The sequence below is a fragment of the Anas platyrhynchos genome, chromosome 2 (genome assembly GCF_047663525.1).
Source record: "Anas platyrhynchos isolate ZD024472 breed Pekin duck chromosome 2, IASCAAS_PekinDuck_T2T, whole genome shotgun sequence".
Classification (NCBI taxonomy): Eukaryota; Metazoa; Chordata; class Aves; order Anseriformes; family Anatidae; genus Anas; species Anas platyrhynchos.
In genome coordinates this window covers 146,060,973-146,078,463 of record NC_092588.1, presented here as the reverse complement: position 1 = coordinate 146,078,463, position 17,491 = coordinate 146,060,973, and the positions used below count along the sequence as shown (strand labels likewise).

Sequence of the window (17,491 nt, the reverse complement as noted above, 5' to 3'; positions counted from 1 at the left end):
AGCATCACTCAACGGATATCCAGCTATGCCTACTTAGTGAGGTGCGGCTGCACAGTACTGGTCAAAATCACAGCCAGATGGCTACATCAGGTTTGCCAAGGACAATTTTCTTTGTGGCACTGCTCAAAGCAGAAGCACATGCAATTGAATCATAAATGCTTTCACTAATATGTGTTTCTGGAAGGGAATGCATATGCAGAGAGAAAAGAATACTCCAGAAATCCTAATAGATCATCCAGAAGAACAAGAAAAAGGAAGGATCACACTATGTATGCCATCCTTCCTGTAATCTTATTTAAACAGATCACTTTCAGAAATGGGATCTTAGGCTAGACAGAAGATGCACATGAATAGGACTGCAATCTTTGAAGTTCCTGAGGGTCTGTATGCACTCATACACATGTGAGTAGTGATAGTAATGTGGGCAACATCCATAAACTCCTCCTAACTCTGACTGCCAGTGGTTCCACTGAGTTTTCACACTGTTATCCTGAATAAGATAGAGACCTGGCTTTTATAACGTTCTTTGAGAACACTTTAGCAATGGACCCTAGACATTAACAATGGATTGGGCAAGAAGAAAAGGATCTAAAATCTGGGCAGCTGGATGAGGTTCCATAAATGAGTATAACTGCATACATTTTCCAGCGTAATGGTTCTCGGATAAGCAAAGGTAGTGGAAAGCCACCCAAACTGTGTGTGATATATGATGCAATCCAAAATGCTAACACCTTTTGAGAGGGTGAGGGTAACATTCTTCCTAGCAGTATTTCTATCTGCTGCATCTCTGGCTTTTGTAAGCATGGCCATTCCTCCTTGAGACAGACCATGCTGTCAGCCATCAGCATAGAGCAGCAATGCATTAATCACCTTCTTTCTATAACAAGTATTCTGTGGATTTAGGGAGAATTTCTGTCTTTGCAGGTCACAAAGTAGTAGATTTTGAACCAGACTCTCCCATTCACCCTTTCACACCTTACCAATTGTTCAACATTTTGGTTGAGGTCTCTCTACTTATATCTGAATGTATTTCAGCTCTTTGAAGGAAGATGAATCTATATCAAACAAGCAAACACTTACCTGCTATCCAAATGTGTTACTTTCAGAGAGATCACTGAAATATATAAATATTATATATAAATATTATATATAAATATTATATAAATATATTATATTATATTATTATTATATTATAATTTATAATTATAAATTTATAATTATAATTATACATAATTAATAATATATATTATTATATTATATATAAATATATATAAATATTATATATATTATAGATAAATAAATAAATAAATAAAAGTGAAAGAAATGTAGCAAGAAACAGCAAACCTAAGATTATAATTAAATTAGCAGAAATTACTGCTGAGAGGGAATATGGCTGATGCCTATAAATACATCAGGGAGTAAAGCTGCAGGAAGAGAGACCAATACCAGGTTCTTCAAGTGAGGACAGTACACCAGTTTGGGTGGCTGTGCTGGGATGGCTTAAAACCCTACCAAGTCCAACTGTTCACACACACCTCAATCTACCTTCCACATCACCAAGGAGGATTTTTGCCTATGGCAAATGAAAGCCACCTTTCAGCCTACCATGTTAGCATTGTTATATTTCCAGCAGTGTCTTCACTGTACACCAAGTGCAGTGGGCCAAGGTGCAGTGTGTTTTCTGCAGCATATGATTTGTGGACAGAATTCACCAGAAAAGACTGATGTTTACATCTAGGTGCAGTTGCCTAACTCATAGAAGCAAACTCTAGATATTCATCATTCCCACAAAATCCTTTTCTTATGAGCGTGGGGGCAAGGAAGTGCAAGGCCTATCTTTCTCTCTTAGTTTTCACCTCCTTGAGGTCTTATACACAAAGTTCATATATTCCCCCTGTTTTAATTTAGGGGGGTTCAACAGGAGTGTTCTCTCCCCTCTAACACATAGTGGTCTCATAACCATCAGGCTCCTTGATGAGAGGTATTATTAGGAAAAAAAATAGGAAATTGCAGCCTGCATGCTAAAGAATGTAAAACTAGATACTTAGGTTCATTGAGTCTAACTATATCAACATCAAAGGGGTAATAAAGCTTCAGCTAATACTAATAACCTCTAAACATGACTTAATAGCTTTGATTTAATGACTTTGTGCTATATTCAATGACAGAGTTAGGGTCCGGGAGGTGTTAAGGTCTCCAGTATGGAAACTGCAGGTCTGATTTAGGTTCCTCAAAAGGGAGAGTTAGCACCTCAAATCAGGAACCAAAACAGCCAACTCAGTGGGGAGCAAATGGGCTGCTCTCTCCAGAAGGAGTTGAGGGGTTGGTTTCTGTCCTCATCAGATGCAAAGCCCACCATCCTCTTCTACACCTAATATTTCTGCTTTGAAGGAACACTATGATGTTACTCTTTTCTTTTTTCATTTTTTTTTTATCTTCTAATGGAAGCAGAAAAAATATTTTAAAGTCTACTGATTGCTATTTCTATGTAAGTGGTGAGGGTCAATAACTTTAGACTAAATGATTAGAGTACACACATGTTAGGAGAATGCCTCAACCCCTAGGCACTGGAAGAAGATGGAGCAGTTTTTCTTAGAAAGTGTAGTTTGGTTTTTTTTTGTTTGTTTTTTAATAATAATGTATTAGAAGAGGATAAAAAATCTGTCTGCTAAATTAATTGTTCTGGTGCAGACAAACTAGTAAGAAAGTGCAATTTAGACAGTCAAAGGTAAATGATATGGTTCTGCAATAAGTTACATGGTTCTCAACACTTTATGTGATATATGTGTGAATAATTAAAAACTTGAGGCTGCTGTGTTTGGGTTAGAAACAGGGATTTTATTCCTGCTATATAATATCTAAAAGCAAATACTCATCAGTCACACTAAAAATTATTGTTGTGTAATCTATATAAATTGAGAAAATTAAGAACAACATGTTGCTCCCAAAAGTGAAAGGCAAGAAGGTTCAAACTATTTCTTTGTTTTGTCTCTTCACCAGGGTAGTTGAAAATACAGTCAAATTACTCAATAATCCTTGTGTGTGTGACAGAATCTTTCTCTCCCCCCACTGAAGGAAACTAAACTCAGAGAATTTTACAGGCATTTCTATTGACTCTGTGAATAATCTTGACTACGGATTATCCTCAAGCAGCTGTGGAGAACACAAAAGCTTTCCCTAGAACACAGGAAAAAGAATACTGATGCAGCCTGCAGCAGATTTTTTTTTTTTTTCCTCAGCTCTCAAGTGATTTTTAAGAGCCAGCTGGTCTGGAAAACTATGTATTTGTTTGTAGGAAAGGCAAACACTGCCAAAATCAACAAGTTCCTTCCTTAGGGGCTGTAGAGCAAATTGGTCCACAGATTAAGACAGTTCAGTCAAGTCATGTTGAGGCTGACATAAACCCTTCAGGCTCCCCAGCTTTTACTCCAGAAAATTTGAAAAGAATTGATAAATCTCTTCTGGAGAAATTATATATAGTACGCTCAGAAGAAAAAAATATATATATATACATATATATATATTATATATATATATATTTTACATGTATATATATATATATATGTAATTGCTCTTCTCTGTAAATATCCTGCCACAGAATGATTTGGGGAGGGGAGTTGTTAACTGAGATGGCCAGTAGGTTTACTAGTGGTTTTCTTTGCATTGGGTCAAATAGGCTCTGTCTTGACTCACTAGACTAGTATTGGTGAAGGATTTAATGGTGATTAGAGCTGTGTAAAATGATCTCATATGTTGTCACCTGCCAAAGAAATTTCAGTGGGTGAAGTCTAACCCTATTCACAAGTCATTTTTCCAGCCTAAGCCAGGAAATGTGTTAAACAAGCAGAGCCACAGTGTCTTCCAGAGGTGCATTTCATCTTCATGAATGTACAGGATGTGTATGAGAGACAAAGTGAGACGGGAGAAACCCAGCATTTTAGAGTCTGCTTTGCACTTTCCCAGCACTTTTTGTTTCAAAGGCATTAAAGAAATAAGATTAACTTTTTTTTTAAACCTGCTAAGACACAAAAGCATTCATCACTCTGATTTCATAGATCAAGAAACAGAGGGAAGTAGAAACTCAATCCTGGTGCCAATTCTGGTGCTATAAATCATGAGAAAATTTTATCAGAAACAGTGTAATAGGAAAGTAACACAAAGTTTTCAAATTATTCTGCTCAACTGAAGTGCCTAAAACTTTAGCAAGCATTTCTGAATAGTTTGGCTGGCTGTAGCTGACATGGCCAGGTCATGCACAGTTCATTTGGACTTTATTGGCATGACTACATCTTCACATACAGCTACAGGAAATCAACAATACAGCTGGGAGGGAACCCAGGTCTCCTGACTAGCAGTTCTGTGTATTAATGACAATACTCTGCTTCCTAGTCCCTTACATCCTCACAGATTTTTTCAAACATTAACTAATGCATCAGTCAGGTTTGTTTGAGAGGGAGATGCAACAAGCAAGCTCAAAATGAAAAGCATGTTGGGCCAGCATTTCAGTGGGAAAAGGTTAAATCACTCTAATTAAATCCCACAAAGCCTCTCTGTTCAGAACCACCACATTTTAAAAGCAATGAGGGTTAACATCTCATTAACAGGGAGGTTGATTGCTATAAGGCTGCTATATAAAGATTTTGATACTTACTCATGCTGGAAATTAGTACAGGGGAACGTTATATTCAAAGGTCCTTGTCAGAAAAGCTGGAGAATGGCTAATCTACACAGTTACACTCTCATTTTGACCTAAATTTACATGGTTCTGCAGACTTTTCCTTTTTCTGCAGAGCTGTGCATGAGACCCTACATGCTGTGTGACAAAGCTGGAGGGAGCATGCCTGTACATCAGGTCATCTCACAGGCACACTGTTTTATGGCAGAGCTGTTGCACTCACTGGTTGGTTCCAGGAAGCACCAAGCCTCTTTGCAGTAACTTTGAGGATGCACTGTTCAATCTCCCGTGAACACAACTCCATCCTGTCCCAGGCACAGACGCTGAGCACCAGCAGGGATAAATGCTATGGAAATTCCTCGAGTGCATGAGACACAGATACCACAGCACCAACACAGCCTGAGTCCTGCTGCTGTGCTGCCAAGTGTGAATCTGGCTTGTAGAAATGATCTCTGCCTTAGCAGTTACTGAACATGAACTTCTTTTTATTGGTCCTACCAGCTTACGACGTCTCTTGACAACATTTTCAAAGTATCACTGTCACAGAGAAAAAAAGTTTTCACATTTAGTATAAATGAAGATAGTAAAACTTTGCCTGTTCTTCAAAGGTTATTGATTGATATTAATGAAGTGTTGCTTAAGTAATGAGTGACTAAGAAACATTAAAGAGGGACCCGAGGAAATACATACTTCATGTATTACCCATAGCCAAGGAAGAGGAGAAACTCACACCAGACAGAAGAAAATAGCAAACAGCATATGTGCTGTTAGCAATTCAGAAATACAACCCCCAGTTATACCCACTGAAGGGTAAATTTACAATGTCTCTCTTGGTTAGATAAGAGAAAGATACATTTCTAACATAGCCATAAGTTAATAACTTTAGTTAGTTTCTCATATAGCTGAAAAGCGGCATCACTGCTGTTATCACCGCATGGTGGTAACAGAATTCAATGAATTACAAAGGAAAACACTTAAAAAGTCAAAACATAAGCCTGACTGAATGAAAAGCTGAAATGAAGTGTAAGCCCAACCCAGAGAATGGAAAAGTACTGGATAAAACGTTGGAAAATATACTGCAGGGAACAATCCCACTTTGGCAGTGGGATAGATTAAATGACCTAATACAACTTTTCCATTCCTAATTTATATGATTCTGTTATTCAACAAAAACAAACTGTGAAATTAAAAACTAAATCAGGTCTATAACCTGGCTACCATATTTTATAAATGTGTATATACACATTTCTATACGTATTTAAAATAGAGACTCTCTTGGCACTAGTACTACAGGAGATATATGCAGACTGTCAGATTTCCTCTTAAAACATTCATCTGGCTGCCAGGCTGAACAGATGCCAGCAGCCTAAGAATAACCCTGAAAACAGTCTGAAAAGAAATAATTGCTACAACTGAAAAAGTCAATTATATTGATTGCTATGGGCTAAAAATCTAGTTTCATTGTGAAAATGAAGGCAATGTCAATTAAAAAAAAAAATCAACAACAAAAACAGGAACAGCAGGAAGGTTGGGCCCCATTTGTGAGTAGTTCTGCTGCAGAATGAATTTTAGGTACTAAGTGTTCTTTAAAAGGTTATGCTTCTCCTCAACAGGGTATCAGGAGAAGAGGTAAGTGTTGTAGGAAAGTCCTTATAGCATATAGTTTATAAATACACAATTAAAATTTGTACAAGTAAAGTCCAACATCTGAACTGATCTTTTATGAGTAGGCTGATCAGAAGACATAGTATTCAATTCCTTCCCTTACTGTGTAGATGTGCATCATGAGAAATGTAATAAACGTATGGAACACATTTAAGGTTTTTTTCTCGCTCTCTCTCTAACTTTCCTTCTCTCATGTTCTTATTTTAAAGGAAATCAGTACTCACAAGAGACTGGAAAGTGAGATCTATATGCTTAGGTTCTTAGCTGAGTATAAAGTTATTCCAAATAAGAATATGCACTAACAAAGGTTGTCCTGTTTTCTGAGAAGGGAAATACTGACTTTCAAATGTGCTTCCCCATGCAGATAATCCCATGACCACAGAGGTTCCTGTAGTTGTAAATAATTTGAGACCACCTGGACATCTGTCTAATACAGACAGCCCCGGGAAATAACTCATTCAGAAAGAAAAATGAAGTCTTCTTATTTGAGTCCCTTGGTACATGTCCATAGCTCTGAGGCTAATCAATTAGCTCCCAGAAGAAGAATGGGTGGCTCTGTTCTGGAGCACCAGCTTCACTGCCTTTCCAAACGGGAAGAACCCTGTCATCCTGCCTTAAATAAGGAACAAGCCTCACTGCTGTGGAGGACAAAAACTGTGGTTTAAACAAACAGTTTATTAAAGGGGCAATTGTAAAAGAAAAGATTTATCCTTTTTTTTTTTTTTTAAGGTGTTTTTGTTCTGCCTGAGAAAAATAGCTACTGTGAATTGCTTTTCCACAACTGTAAGCTTCCAATTATTAAAGTTGCTCAGAATAGTAACTCAAAGGAAGTTTTCCTCAAAGGAAAAAAAAAAAAAAAAACACTAAAAGTGTTGAGAAAAGCAAATGCTGGACAGACCATATTCAAAGACACAGTTACCACTAGAGCTGGATAAAACAAATTTACCTGGGAAGGTGTCTCAGCAGTTTCCTTTTGGTAGAATAAAAATACTAGGTCCATAAAACTGCAGGCTCCTTCAGTTGCTTTTAAGCCCTTTCAAAACTGCCTTATTCATTACCCTGCCACTTCCCACATCTGCTTTAGCCTTTATTCTACAGCAGATGTTAGCACAACAGTCAAAACCTTACAGAATCTCACATCTTGTGACTTAAGAATATTTTCAAAAGCCTCTGAGAGATTTAGGAGCCAACACTACTGATTTTCAGAAAGCCTTTGCCTCCTGGGAAAAGATTCGCAAGTTGTTTTGGAGAATTTCTATTCTGAGAGTCATAGTTCCCACTGCTCTCTCTGAGCTGGTGGTGGCCCTGGAGGCCACAGTCTTTGGTAGCAGAGGCAGCATTACTGCCAGTATAAGAGTAGCAGAAGCCCTGAGTAGGAATATGATGCTAAAGATGGCAGTGTTATAACTAGTCCTCTTTTACAGTTAGATTGGTTGGTTCATCTGTCTGCAAATTGATGCATTTCTTTGACTGCTGCAATCATTTTCACTTGTAGATATGTCAATTCTGTAAGTTATACATAGCATTCTAAGTTCAGGCTTCTTGACTTTCACAGACCTAAAACTTGACTTGTGTAATTCCTTTGTACAATTCATGGATCAGTGCATAACACAAACACCTCTCCAGCAAATAAGCAGACATGCAGAAAAAAAATGCTCCACAAGGCACACACACATTTTGTATGTGAGCTCTAACTTACAAGTCATGAACTCAAAAAACAAACAAACAAACAAACAACAACAACAACAAAAACACTATCTTAAAGTGTTATGATTATGACATTTATTTTAAAGATCCACATACATATACCTTTTTGCATAACTGAATCTGTGCCCAAGGTTCTCTATGCATCTGCTTTAGAGTATCTGGGGACAATGTTTCTCAATTCTTCAGATCTTTTCCTTTCTGTTAATTAAGTAGTCTGCGCTTTAAGAGTAAAGACAGAAAAGCAAGAAATTAAGTGAAGAAAAAAGCTGAAGGAAAAAAAGCCCCCCCTAACTTGCCAAACAGGACATGTTCCTAAGAAGTAGGACACCTGGAGCTGAAAAAAAGGTGGATGCACCCCACTCTCCAGGGCCTGGTTCTCTAACCAGGCCTTTCTCCTGCAGGTGAGAGATGCTAGAAAACATGTAGGAAGTTAGAAACTGGACTGGGTGTGTCTACCCAGCTGGCAAAATAAGATATATTTGAGGATGTGCTACATGGAGCAAAGTACTACTGCAACAATTTAAATGGGTCTCTACACTAGAAGTAAAGCCTGATAGCTAAGATGGTACTTCATTTTCCACTTTAGAAGAAACAGGCTGCTGACAAGGATCTGCACTTTAATCACAAGTGTTTAAATAGGGTCCCTTATAAAATGAGTCTCCAGGTATCCAGGTTCTTTTTGAAGTGAGACACTGATGCTTCTGAACTTACCTTCACTGTGCAGTAGAGTATTGTGCACGGACATCCCAATGAGTTCCAGACCTGGAAGGGCTATTGCTGTCTTAGGTGGCTCCAAGGGTCCTCAGCCCCAAGAGCACTAGACTCAGTGGATGTCCCAACCTGAATCAACATGACTCAAGTTCTGGTTTATGTTTATGATAGCTAAATACTACCTTTTATGCCTGTATTTAAAATCCAGTCCTCATGCACCTGTTTATACACCATATATGTTTTTTTTACATTCCCATTGAAAATTTAAACCACAATCCTTTGTTAGTCCTTTACAAGCATATTCCCCATAAGGTTGTTTATGGTAATTGGGTGTGGTACACACAGCTATTGTGAGCAACTGCAGTAGGGAATTTGGAAGAATATTCAATTTTCTTGCAAAGAAAATGTGGTGAAAATGGGGGAAACCAGTGATGTTTTTCAGTGATGTAACGTCTTGTTTCAAACACTATTTTTTATTTTTTAATTTAATAGCTAACTTGTTAAATATATTATTAATAATAAAATGCCAATGCTGAACTGATTTTTTCCTTTTAAAAAACTGCAAAACTTTGAGAATTTTGCCCCATTTAGAACAGCATCAAATTTTTGATTATTTGAAATATTTTATATAATGCATTGTCAGCTTTTCTCATATTTTAAAAAATTTAGTTCCATAGCTGAAGAGAACTGTCCAGTTTTATGGGGTCTGTCCATATAGTCTAGATTCTTTTATCTGAATCTGTAAGTGTTTTTACCCATGCTCTATTTTCCTACTGTGTGTGGTCCCACTGAAATCAATAGGACTCTTCACATTAAATGCTAGTGTGATTATTTGTAAGATCATGGTTTGAGTCTGCATATTCTCAAAGAAAAGCACATTTTCTGGGCAGAGGGAAGGTCCTCTGGGTTACCTTACACACGTATTATTCCATGTAAACAATACAAATGAAATAATAGTGTCATATTTTCAAGTTTGAACCCAAGGACTGGAGACTGCCTTCTGTGTTGCCAAGAATCATGTAAGTCAAGAACCTTAGAATAGGCAATGAATGTTTCAAATTATTCCATTATTTTCTTAAGTTGACTGAATAGGAATATTTTACATGGCTCTTCATTTATTATCCTTCTTAATAACGAATGTTACTCAAGAAATACAACATTATGGAATATTGTTGAACATATTATTAAATCTAATCATGGCAAATGGGTTTCCTTTCCAAAATTGTATGTCCCTGTCTATCTTTCTCCAAGATATTTGGATAACTGGCAGTTTCATTCTTCATATATTTTGAGCTCCAGTAATTATGTTATGAAAAGACCTTTACAGTCTGGGCACTCTGGTGGGTTAGCACCGCTTCTCCTGAGAGGGGGTTACAAGTAATGAAGCAGAGGGATCATACTGCCACTAAAAAATTCCAAGGGTTCAGGCTTTTAAACTCATCTAAAATGAGAAGAAGAAAAAAGAAAATAAAAAAAGTGTTTAGAATGATTAAGATCAGGAATCCTGTTCCTTTTTATTATCCTTGGGGTTAAAATAGCACCAATTTTAAAACATTCCCACTTCTACTTTTACCACTGAAAAAAAAATGCACATAATCACACAAAATCAACTTTAGTACAGAGTAATGACTGGTCCCAAACCTCATATTGTACAGAGGAAAAATGTGTAGTCAAGTAACAGCTGCCAGCTGTGATTTTGAGTCAGAACAACAGCTTTTCCACAGCAATGTGCTGGGAGATGTCTCCAAAGAGAGTGGGTTGTTGTGCAGCACTCAACAAGAAGAGCCTGTGTCACCTCTCTGATGAGCTGAGTGCAGAGAGCGAAAGAGGAAGCTGAGAAACAAGGATGAAAATAAGTACCTGTGCCCTGGCTTGCCTTGTTGCAATCCAGAGAATGTAAATCATCTGCACTGCAGCCATTTTTAGGATTTTTTCTTCCTTCCTTCCACTACCAGGCAGCAGCTTATGCAAGTGTCTTAGGTCCAAAACAGGAGAGAAGCAGGAGTAGGGGCAGCCGTTAAGGGCCAGACAGTAACGAAAATGCTTCCAAAAGTCCCCATGAGATACTATCTTTTGCAGGCAGCTGTTCCACAATACCTTGTGATGTGTGTGAGGCACTGCTTCCTTGCCAGCCTACTAGACTGCATAGCCTACACACCACAGCTTACTTTACTTTATTAGTCTGTGAATTAAAAAACATTACTCTCATTGTTCAGCCAACAGTTTCCTTTACCAGTGACTCTCTGCTGCTCTTGTAACCTTCATGTACCCTCAGCTCTGCCCAGGCCATATTTGTCTCAATATACCACATAGCATCAAGCACCTGGGAATGTAGGCTAATCCCTTAATCCAAGTAGACAACAGTCTTGTCCTGTGTGTGTAAATGTGCCATTCTGGTTGCAAATTTCTTTAGTCTGCCTGTATGGAAATTTTCTGTTTGGTGACTTTGTGACTTTCTGGTATTTAAATACATAATATAAAGATAAATCTGGGATGCCCTTGCTCATTGAGAGCTTGGACTCCACCATAGCCCCAGTATGACTGTATGCTGGTACACCTGGGTGCAACATGCAGAAGACAATTGAGCAGAATTCAAATAGCATTTGAACAAAATAATGAAAGAGAAACAAATCTTCACTATGAGCAAAATGAATACAAAAATAAGATCCATGAGGAATAATTCAAAGGAAGTTTGTAATAATTTTTTGCTCTTTGGATTAGTTAGACCAAATAAAAATTTCTGTATTCATAGTCTTAAATCCAAGCTAGCACTGGAGGCCTTTTCCACAATGCTCAGCCTCCCATAACACTGGATTTAGAGAATGGGTTCAACGGATCTCAGAGAAAATTTTATTGCCTCATTCTTCAGTATACAAAGTGTCATTATGCACCAAATCTGCTAGCTCTCCTCTAAGCAGCCTCTTCTTTTACTGACTTTAATACAGATTGTTTTCACACAGAGAACTGAAAGTAGACGGCAATAATTCCCTGGTTCTAAAACTCTCTGCATTATTATACTTCCATTTAGCCTATGGTCAAAGACCACCTATGAGCCTAGTAGCAGCTCACACATGACATGAAGGATGGGCATATTTTGGAGATCTGTGATCTTCATTTTTAGCTGTATGGTGTAATAGTAACATTTAGTGGCAATGAGGAAAATGAATTTCCTGAAAAATGTGGAGAGCAGAAGCTTTTCTTGTCTGGTCTGCAGCTGCTCACCATCTCTGGAGGTCAGAAAAGAGTCCACATTTCTGCCACAGCCTGGAAGAATGTGGGGAGACACATACCAGTCTCACCACATGAGCCAAATCATTAACCAAAAGATGACTATAATGAATGGCAGAAAGATCAAATTAGGGTCAGGATAGCCTGCTCTCCTGCTTGCTTGCTGCTTACTTGGAAATAATTTCCTCTTTATGTTAGTTATTTGCTCAAATGAGGTTCATAAGAGGTTATTTGACTCAGCCTCCAGGCAACAATATCTGCCTCACTGAGTCAAATCAATGGGAACATTGCTTGTGATTTCAAATGGGAGCAAAGCCAGAATTACCATATGCTGTAGTACATATTTTACTATACAGTTACTATGTATTACCATGTATTCCCCATAAATGAAAAGAATCTGCCAATTAGTAAATGTGAAAATCAACTAAAATAATGTGAGTTGCAACAACTGTTTTCTTTGTGAAATGGTCAGTGTTTTTTGTTGTTGTTGTTGGTTGGTTGGTTGGTTGTTTTCTCTTGAGAAGCAGTCTACAATAAAAATAACTTCAACTGTCCTTTTAAGTTAATGTCACTGTATTTCCCCATTAAGCTTGAGGACAAATATTACACTAGCTCCTAAGAAAACAATATCAAAACTTGATAATTTAGTATTTTAAGCAAATTGATTCAAGTTTCCAAAGTGTTTCAGCTGAGTTTTCAAGCCCTTCTGGAGTTGAGTTTACCTATGAGTTTCTGTTTTACCTGTCTGAGTTTAGAGCTATAGAAGGAATTCTGTATTTGCCACAATATGCAACATATAAATATACTTCTATTTGTATCTTAATCTCACAGCACTCTACTTTTCCATCATCCTTAAGGTGCTAATAGATCCATTTGTTTTCCTTTTTTTGAAAAACAGTCTACTTTTTTTTCTCCATTTCACTAATTGTTGGGTTCTCCATTAGCCTTCAAATGTGAGTCAGAATAAGCATTTTATGAATTTTTTGATTTTTATATTTTGAATTTTCATTCATTAGTAGATGTTGACATTATGTTCATTGCTTGATAATGATGACTGAAGTCTTTTACCTTTGCTCACAAAAACACCACAGTGGTTTCTGCAACAAGCTTTGCTGAAACAAATGGTTGTGCCAGTGCCACTGCAAATAAATGAAAACTGCAGAAGAGAGTCCTAGCTGAGTACCTACCCTCTTTTATAGCCTGAATCCTCATTAAAAAAATTACTTTCTCTTCCTTACTGTCCTCATGTTCTTGATACATGCCAATCTTCCTTCCACATACAACCCTTGATCACATTATTTTCACTTGTAGCTCTTGCCTGTTGTTGAACACACTCTGCTGATTTCATGCTGTCCTCTTCCATCCTCTCTTCAATCCACCTTTTTCCTTTTCATGTTTTGAAAGTGCCTTGCTTTGGGAGCAGTCATGCATGGCTGAGTTATTCCCTGAAAGAGTCTCTATTGATGGATCTTTAAAAGGACAACAGTGGAAAGGAAAGCTGCCAGTACCGTTACTAAAAAGCTATGTACAAAGTGCAACCTAAATAAGAATCCTCCTCCTCTAGGAGAGTTTTGCATTTCTGCCAAGGCAGAGAGAGCAGGGCAGCCCTGTTCACCCAGTCTAAACAATCTGCTGTGCCTGGTTTGAGTCCCCACAATGCCTATCTAAATGTTCCTTGGTAATTGTTTCTTTTCCCAGAGACATGGCTAATGACCACCTATAAGAATCTCAGTCCCTAAAGTGTTAATATAGAATAGATACCATAGAAGCCATCTTTTTGTGATTGTTTTGTTTTATTTTGTATTTTACTCAACAATTATCCAACACTTCAGGAAAACCACAATTCCTTTTAGCTTCAGAATTTAATTCTTTATTCACCCTATGTTTCTCAATAAACATGTTCATTTGAAGTGCTGGTTTCATCCAGCTAATGCCCAACTGCTGCTGAGTTAATCAAACAGAAGCAGCAAGGAGGCAAAGGCAGAGAACAGACCTGCCATTTACATGCTTTGCAGCCAGTGATGGGCAGGCACCCAGCCTTGCTTCAGATAAACAGCTCAAAAATTAGATCCTTATCCAGACTGTTTCTGCCTCACTGCCTGAATAAATAAATAAATAAAAAATAAAAAGACTGAAACACTTGAGTAATGAGACTTTATATCAGCAGAAAATAAAAACTATATCAGGAGAAAATAAAAACAAAAAAAAATGGAAACCAGGAAAATAATAATAAAATAAAGCTGTCTATCCCCAACAAGTGGATGCAAAAGAGCAAGAAAACATTTGTGTAAGTTTCTTCATTTTCTCCCCCCACCTTCCCCACAACTCTACTAAACTCCCACATCATTTTGCTAGAGGTTGAGTAAGCAAAAAAGGAATTTTGCATATTCTAAAGGAATTTCTTAGGGAAATGGTGACTGGCTGACCCAAAACACATCACAGAAAGACCTCTCCAAATTCAGCCTATGACTGGAAGGCTTGAGGCTTCCAAGGGTTCTGCTGAGGTTTGCAGGTTACAGTATTCAGGCAGCCCCTTTCAAACACAAGACAGAGTTAAAATCCCTGGGCAGCTGATTCTTCATCCTGTCCAATTTTTTGCATTGTTTAGAGCAGAAGTGAAAAGGGCAAGATTTCATTCAATATTGCTACAATCAAATGCAATGTAAGGAGCCAACCTCAAACAACATTGGTCACCAGCATTGAAAGTGCCTCCATCAAAAGTGTCTTTATTTCAACTGTCTTCCAAATACATGTGGAATAAAATTTCCAAATATTGAAGTTTCCCCCAGACCATAAACTCTATTTTTTGTCATATCTGGATAAAGTTGATTCATAGTCAAATGCAAAATCCATCTGTTCTAATTAAGCGATGGAGGTTCCCCCCCATCTCTCACCCTTTTCTACTGAGTCCTATTAAAGATAGAATAGAAAACTTAACTTTAGATGTTGGAGACCAGCAATCTGAATAGCTGTTAAAGAAATCAACCAGTACACTTAAAGCAGGAGATCTTCCTTCCAACAGACAAAATCCTATTCAATGGAGACACATTAAATGAATACCCAAGTAAGCTGGTTTGTTGTGCATCCAGCACAATGAATAAAAGAACACAGTTAATCTATTTTCAGTAGATCAAACTAAAGAGTATGTCATATAATGTGATAGCCTGCTTAAATGGATATCACTCACTCAGAGAGCTGCTAAAGCATTTTGGGGCAACATGGATACATTTTCAACAGATTTATACTAAAGGGGTAATAAGCCTTTAGAGATTACCATGCTTATGGCTTCAAAATCAGACCACCAGACTACTGACTGCTAATAAGGAATTTATTGAAGTCTTGTCCTGTACAGAAGAAAAACTGTATAGTACACTGACACAGACTTTTGCAGCTCTTGTTACTCTATGTACTTGCTTTTTCATGTTTTGAGGGGACTTCTGTCATCATTGTATTTCTTATGCAAAACCAGTAGAGCTATAACTAAAGGGACTTTGGAAAGTAAAAAGGTTATTTGAAAAAGAAATCAAATGTCCATTCAAAAAAGTTCATTTTTTCTTCTTTTCATTCCTGAATTAATCTGTTTGGAATAGAAGCATGATTCTAGTTTAAGTAGGACCTTTCCCTTGACATAGTCACAGAAGTTAACATTTTATGTAAGAGATGGTTAATATTTATTTCCTCAAAAACACATTTCCACCAGAAACATATTTGTTGGTTACCTTTACAATATTATTGAGTTTACTAGTTTTACTAAATTTGTAAATTGCAAGTTCCCTAAACACCCGTGCAACATCCAAAGTAGTTTTTAATGGTTAGGACAACAGTTAACATTCCATCTTCTACAAATCAAGTACATGTATTTTCTGAAGAAAATTCTTGAAAATAGATTCCCTGAACAGGAGCACTCTCAAAGCTGATGGAGGACAAAATCCACATCATGTCATGGAAAATCCCCATTGCAGTCATTGCAGTAAAGCCAGTCACTCAAATAAAATAAAGTCAAGTCAACTGACCTCTCCTGTCAAGAAAAAATTAAAAAGAGATGCAGCCTCTTAATTAGGAACGCTCCAAATCACATACAAATTCACAAATCAATGGCAAATCACCCAAAAACCAATAGGGAACCAGCTACTTATCAGTGAATTAGTGTAATTTGTTCCCTTCAGCTGCCACTCTTAAACAACTATTTTCACACATTTTGCACCAACTACCAACTTTCAGGTTTGGAAATCCCAGAGGTATAACTGTAGCAGCATTTGAGATTGCCTTTCATATTTATACTAATCATCTTTCTCTGAAACATTAAAAAAAAAAAAAAAAAAAAAAAAAAGATATAGCAGCCTCCAAAGGTACATCTCTCCCACACACAACTTCACATTGAGAAAAGAAAATACACGTCCAATTAAGAGAAGAATTAAAAGTGGAAATATTTTTTTGCAAAAATGAATTTCCTGGAAAAAGAAATAAGAAAGAAATGTGTGTTTACCTCTTGCTTGATAAAAGTTTTCCATAGCAAATGAAAATGGCAACCTGTTCATATGAAAAGTCAGAGAATTCTATGTTGTTGGTTTTTTTTGTTTGTTTGTTTCTTTTTTTTTTTTCCTGTGCAAGAATATTGATTTTGGAAAATATATAGATTTATATATCTTTCAAATAGTCACTGAAAATCCTTGCTTAGCAGGATTAGCACAAGATACAGATTCTCTACAAAGATGACGTAAATCACCTGAGAAGGTGCCATGAATTATTTTGTCCATGTCGTTGTAACACAACACATCTTACTACCTCTGTGTAGTGGCTAGTAATACCTTCTTGACTTAGAGGGGAAATGCAACTGAGAAGAGAATTCAAGTAAAACATCTGTAGGAATTACTGATACCATGAGGCAATGTTTCTTGGATGTACTGACATAAAATTTGATATAAAAGTGAAGCATCTTATTTCAGAAATGTCAGAAAATTTTCCCTCAAAAATGCTGAAGTTTCATCAAAATACATGGGATTTTGTAGTGTGTTTTGATTTTACTGAAAAATAAAATGAGTAAGATGAGTGTTTCCAGAACAGTTCTGCTAAAGAGTGAAAATGGTTGGCAGAAGTTCAATTCTAAAAGACTAGTGCTTGTCCCTTTGGGACACACATCTACCACTACAGAAGCAGACATTCTCCAGGTCTGATCTGGGAAAGCAGTAAAAGCTCATCACAGTGAGAATAATCTGACTTTGCTCCCAAAGACGGAAAATGCAGATTCAGCAAGCTATATACCACCTGGAAGGGCTTTACAGGTCAATCTTGAAATACATTCAATGAGAGGAGAGTTTATTTTCTTTTTGACTCTAAGAAGCTCTTTAAAACTATCACTGTTTGTCAGATTTATTGCACCTACACCCACTGATAGAGTCTACACAAAGCTACTCGTGTGTTGTGAGGCCATTAGATAGTCTGATGAAGGTATGAATCACCCATGCAATTAATTTCTTTACCCAGCTGATGGCATTTAATTGTTTC

The 17,491-nt window shown here is 37.2% G+C and overlaps 1 long non-coding RNA gene across 2 annotated transcripts in view; it reads left to right on the top strand.

The window, feature by feature from the left end:
* Positions 1-17,491, top strand: part of LOC106014491 (uncharacterized) — a 31,481-nt gene that overhangs the window by 11,036 nt on the left and 2,954 nt on the right. The window lies entirely within an intron of this gene.